Consider the following 6000-nt stretch of genomic DNA (forward strand, 5'->3'; position numbering starts at 1 on the left):
ACCGCAATGGATTAAAATCCTGCAGGGCTCGCAAGGTCCCCCTGCTCAGGAAGGCACATGTGCAGGCCCGTCTGAAGTTTGCCAATGAACACCTGAATGATTCAGATAGTGACTGGGAGAAGGTGCTGTGGTCTGATGAGACCAAAATAGAGCTCTTTGGCATTAACTCAACTCGCTGTGTTTGGAGGAAGAAAAATGCTGCCTATGACCCCCAAAACACCGTCCCCACCGTCAAGCATGGGGGTGGAAACATTTTGCTTTGGGGGTGTTTTTCTGCTAAGGGCACAGGACAACTTATTCGCATAAACGGGAAAATGGACGGAGCCATGTATCGTGAAATCCTGAGCGACAACCTCCTTCCCTCTGCCAGGAAACTGAAAATGGGTCGTGGATGGGTGTTCCAGCACGACAATGACCCAAAACATACAGCAAAGGCAACAAAGGAGTGGCTCAAGAAGAAGCACATTAAGGTCATGGAGTGGCCTAGTCAGTCTCCGGACCTTAATCCAATCGAAAACCTATGGAGGGAGCTCAAGCTCAGAGTTGCACAGAGACAGCCTCGAAACCTTAGGGATTTAGAGATGATCTGCAAAGAGGAGTGGACCAACATTCCTCCTAAAATGTGCGCAAACTTGGTCATCAATTACAAGAAACGTTTGACCTCTGTGCTTGCAAACAAGGGTTTTTCCACCAAGTATTAAGTCTTTTTTTGTTAGAGGGTTCAAATACTTATTTCACTCAATGAAATGCAAATCAGTTGCTATCTTTTATTTAAAGTTATTTTTTCGATTTTCCTTTTGATGTGCTATCTGCCACTGTTACAATAAACCTACCATTGAAATGATACTGTTCTGAGACTTTTCATTTCTTTGTCATTGGACAAACTTACAAAATCAGTGAGGGGTCAAATAATTATTTCCCCCACTGTATATATATATATATATATATATATATATATATATATATATATATATATATATATATACACATCCATCCACGAATCAGACTCCCATTCTTTACATTATTCATAAAAATATATGTTTTGTGAGAGAGACATCATGTCATTAGTCATTATTGCTCTAGATGCAGTAGTCAATGTTAACAATAACGGTGGACATGTTTTTTTTGTATTCTACAATGAGGTGATACCATTGATATTAGTGATGAGTAGTATTGAAAAAAAATTGTTTCAGCTGCTTTGCTGAAATTTACAAAAAAAAAAAAGCTTTGTGACGAATTACTTCGTCATGAAGCACATTTCTTTGTAAGTAGTGGGTACAATGACGGGAAGCGGCAGTTACACCGCCCTCGACATTGTACCCCTCAGATCCCGTGTTCATAGCTGATCGCAGCAGCTGACAGAAATAATACAGTGTAAAATTTAAAATAAATATATAAAATCGCACTTACCCTCGTCCATTTGATTGCTAAGAGCCGGCCACCGACATCTTGATTGAAGATCTAGTGCAAAATATCACGTAGCCCGTGATGGAGTCATCACGTCGACCGGTGTGGTTAGGTCACAGCGCATGGGATTTCATGCAAGATCTTCAATCAAGATGGCAGCCAGCTCTTCGCGCTCAAACGGATGAGGTAAGTATTATGAATTATATATATTTTTTTTACCGCCATTCAGCGAATATCAATTCGCTACCATGAAGCACAAGGAAATTTGGCTTTGCGATGAATCGAATTTTCCCTGAAATTCAGATTGAATACCTTTATCAGGTTCGATTCGCTCAACCCTATTTAATATCTTCATAAACCTCATTCCCCCAGATCTATTGTGCATTTGTCCTGCCTACAATATTCTTGTTGAGTAGTTTCATTAAAGAGCACATGTCAGCATGATCAACCCTATTAAACCAGGAATACTGCCTGTAGTGCTGAGTAAAACAACCCTTCAGGGGTTAATTGCCACGTATTGCAGCGTCCTTTCATAGAGGTCGGGTGCCGGCTATGTGAAACTACCGTGGGCACCCGCATCCTACACTTGTATTAACAGGTAAATTATTTTCATTGGTGATGTGTGTGTCCCCCCCAACCGCAGTATTATAAATTATAATCACTGGTGTCGCAGTGCACCTCCCCGAACTCCCCCAGTATTAGTCATTGGAGGCAGTGGCCATAGGGTCCCCGCCTCATTGGTGGCACAATGCTAACTGAACTTGCTTGCAAAATGGTGCGAGTTTCACTGAAAGCACCCTGAATGCATCCGGACCTAACCCGTCACGCTTGTGTGAAAGAGGCCTAATAGAGCTCTATTAGGCCTCATGCTCACAAACGTATTTTGTTTCCGTGTCCGTTCCGCAAAAAATGCGGACAGCACACGTGTGCTATCCGCATCCGTATGTCCGTTCCGTAGCCCCGTAAAAAAAAATATTGCCCTATTCCTGTCCGTTTTAGGCATTGTTACAATGGATCCGCAAAAAAAAAACTGATGGCATACGGATGTATGGATGCGGACCACAAAACACATACGGTCGTGTGCATGTATCCTTAGGGTGAAAAGGACAAGGGATTAAAAGATCCCATGTTCTAGCCCCTAAGGGGGCTAATAGTTAATAAATAAAAAGTAAATAAAAAGGCTTAAAAAAAAAAAAGTTTGTTTAAATCTCCCAATTTTACATATAAAATATATAAACAACAAATAAACATATTACATATGCCCACGTCTGAAAAAGTCCAAACTATTAAAATATTAAACAATATCTTTTATGTGGTGAACGCAGTAACAGAAAAAAATAAAAACTGTGCGATTCGCCTTTTTTTTGTCACCTTGTCCCCCCAAAAAATTGGTTCGGACTGTTCTATTATGGGCATTCCATTCCATAAAATGTTGAATGCACGTGGCTTTTTTGTGTTTTATTTTTTTCGCGTGGTATGAATTGGTATCAAGTATCGCAATACTTTTTTATGGTATCGAAATCGAATCAAAATTTTGGCATCGTTGGTGAAGTGGTTCATTGTTCATTACCATATGAAATAAATTGCAGAGGTTGTTTTACTCAGCGTGATCAACCCTAACAGACAGTATGCCTGGTTGAGTAGGGTTAATTATGCTGGCAGATGCTGAGGCCTTATAGGGATATTCCTATCTTTTTTTTTTTTTTTTTTTTCAAGTGTCTTTTTCTTAATTTTCCAAAGATACAATTAAGGGTATTTTCACACTTGCGTTGTGAAGATCCGGCAGGCAGTTCCATCACCGGAACTGCCTGCCGGATACGGAAATCTGTGTGCAAACGGATACCATTTGTAGACTGATCGGCATCCGGATGCATTGAAACACCGGATTCGTCTCTCAGTGTCATCCAGAAAAACGGATCCGTTTTGCCGGTACACTTGGTGCCGGATCCGGCATTAATGCATTTCAATGGAAAGTAATGGCGAATCTGGCATTCCAGCAAGTGTTCCGGAATTTTGGACGGAGAACATAACATAAGAGTGACTGAACTGAAGACATCCTGATGCAGACTGAACAGATTTTTCTCCATTCCGAATGCATGGGGATAAAACTGATCAGTTTTTTTCCGGTATTGAGCCCCTATGACGGAACTCAATACCGGAAAACTTTAACGCTAGTGTGAAAGTACCCTAACATGAAACATGTTACAATCAGAAAGTTGTAATGTATTTCTATTGGAGTTGTATTTTTAGCAATTGTCAGTTTTTAGTGAAATGTTATAGGATGAAATGTATGTACCTGGGTTTCAGTTTCTGATAATGTTACTGAAATTATACACTGCTCAAAAAAATAAAGGGAACACAAAAATAACACATCCTAGATCTGAGTTAATTAAATATTCTTCTGAAATACTTTGTTCTTTACATAGTTGAATGTGCTGACAACAAAATCACACAAAAATTTAAAAATGGAAATCAAATTTTTCAACCCACGGAGGTCTGGATTTGGAGTCACACTCAAAATTAAAGTGGAAAAACACACTACAGGCTGATCCAACTTTGATGTAATGTCCTTAAAACAAGTCAAAATGAGGCTCAGTAGTGTGTGTGTGGCCTCCACGTGCCTGTATGACCTTCCTACAACGCCTGTGCATGCTCCTGATGAGGTTGCGGACGGGATCTCCTCCCAGACCTGGACTAAAGCATCTGCCAACTCCTGGACAGTCTGTGGTGCAATGTGACGTTGGTGGATAGAGCGAGACATGATGTCCCAGATGTGCTCAATTGGATTCAGGTCTGGGGAACGGGCGGGCCAGTCCATAGCAACAATGCCTTCGTCTTGCAGGAACTGCTGACACACTCCAGCCACATGAGGTCTAGCATTGTCTTGCATTAGGAGGAACCCAGGGCCAACCGCACCAGCATATGTTCTCACAAGGGGTCTGAGGATCTCGTCTCGGTACCTAATGGCAGTCAGGCTACCTCTGGTGAGCACATGGAGGGCTGTGCGGCCCTCCAAAGAAATGCCACCCCACACCATTACTGACCCAATGCCAAACCGGTCATGCTGGAGGATGTTGCAGGCAACAGAACGTTCTCCACGGCGTCTCCAGACTCTGTCACGTGCTCACTGTGAACCTGCTTTCATCTGTGAAGAGCACAGGGCGCCAGTGGCGAATTTGCCAATCTTGGTGTTCTCTGGGAAATGCCAAACGTCCTGCACAGTGTTGGGCTGTAAGCACAACCCCCACCTGTGGACGTCGGGCCCTCATATCACCCTCATGGAGTCTGTTTCTGACCGTTTGAGCAGACACATGCACATTTGTGGCCTGCTGGAGGTCATTTTGCAGGGCTCTGGCAGTGCTCCTCCTGTTCCTCCTTGCACAAAGGCGGAGGTAGCGGTCCTGCTGCTGGGTTGTTGGCCTCCTCCACGTCTCCTGATGTACTGGCCTGTCTCCTGGTAGCGCCTCCATGCTCTGGACACTACGCTGACAGACACAGCAAACCACCTTGCCACAGCTCGCATTGATGTGCTATCCTGGATAAGCTGCACTACCTGAGCCACTTGTGTGGGTTGTAGACTCCGTCTCATGCTATCACTAGAGTGAAAGCACCGGCAGCATTCAAAAGTGACCAAAACATCAGCCAGGAAGCATAGGAACTGTGAAGTGGTCTGTGGTCACCATCTGCAGAACCACTCCTTTATTGGGGGTGTCTTGCTAATTGCCTATAATTTCCACCTGTTGTCTATTCCATTTGCACAACAGCATGTGAAATTGATTGTCACTCAGTGTTGCTTCCTAAGTGGACAGTTTGATTTCACAGAAGTGTGATTGACTTGGAGTTACATTGTGTTGTTTAAGTGTTCCCTTTATTTTTTTGAGCAGTGTATTTAGGGTACATCCACATGGAATGTAATTTTGCAGCTAATCAATGACAAAATCCGCTGCATAATCTGCGTGATTTACAAAGTATTACACCCTGAGCATTAGGCCTCATGCACACAAACGTATTTTCTTTCCGTGACCGTCCCATTTTTTTGCGGACCGTATGTGGAACCATTCATTTCAATGGGTCTGCAAAAAAAACTGAAGTTACTTTGTGTGCATTCTGTTTCCCTATGTCCGTATTTCCATTCCGCCAAAAAAAAAGAACATGTCCTATTATTGTCGCATCATGGAGAAGGATAGGACTGTTCTATTAGGGGCCAGCTGTTCTGTTCCACAAAATACGGAATGCACACGGACGTCATCCGTATTTTTTGCGGATCCGTTTTTTGCAGACCACAAAATACATACAGTCATGTGCATGAGCCCTTAGACTATATTCAGACGACCGTATTTTTGGTCCACGTCGCATCAGCATTTATTAATTAATTGCTATGGGATAGCAGAAAAAGCGGACAGAACATGGATGTCATCTGTGTGCTGTCTGCATCCATGCAGACTTTCCGCAAATTATAGAACATGTCCTATTCTTTCTTGTCTGTTTTGCAGACAAGAAAAGGCGTTTCTTTAATAGGGCCTGCAGAAAGTGTGGATGCACACAGACTGCATCCATATTTTGCGGATCCGCGGTTTGCAAACTGCAAAACAG

Source organism: Bufo bufo, chromosome 1 (genome assembly GCF_905171765.1).
Source record: "Bufo bufo chromosome 1, aBufBuf1.1, whole genome shotgun sequence".
In the NCBI taxonomy this organism is placed as follows: domain Eukaryota; kingdom Metazoa; phylum Chordata; class Amphibia; order Anura; family Bufonidae; genus Bufo; species Bufo bufo.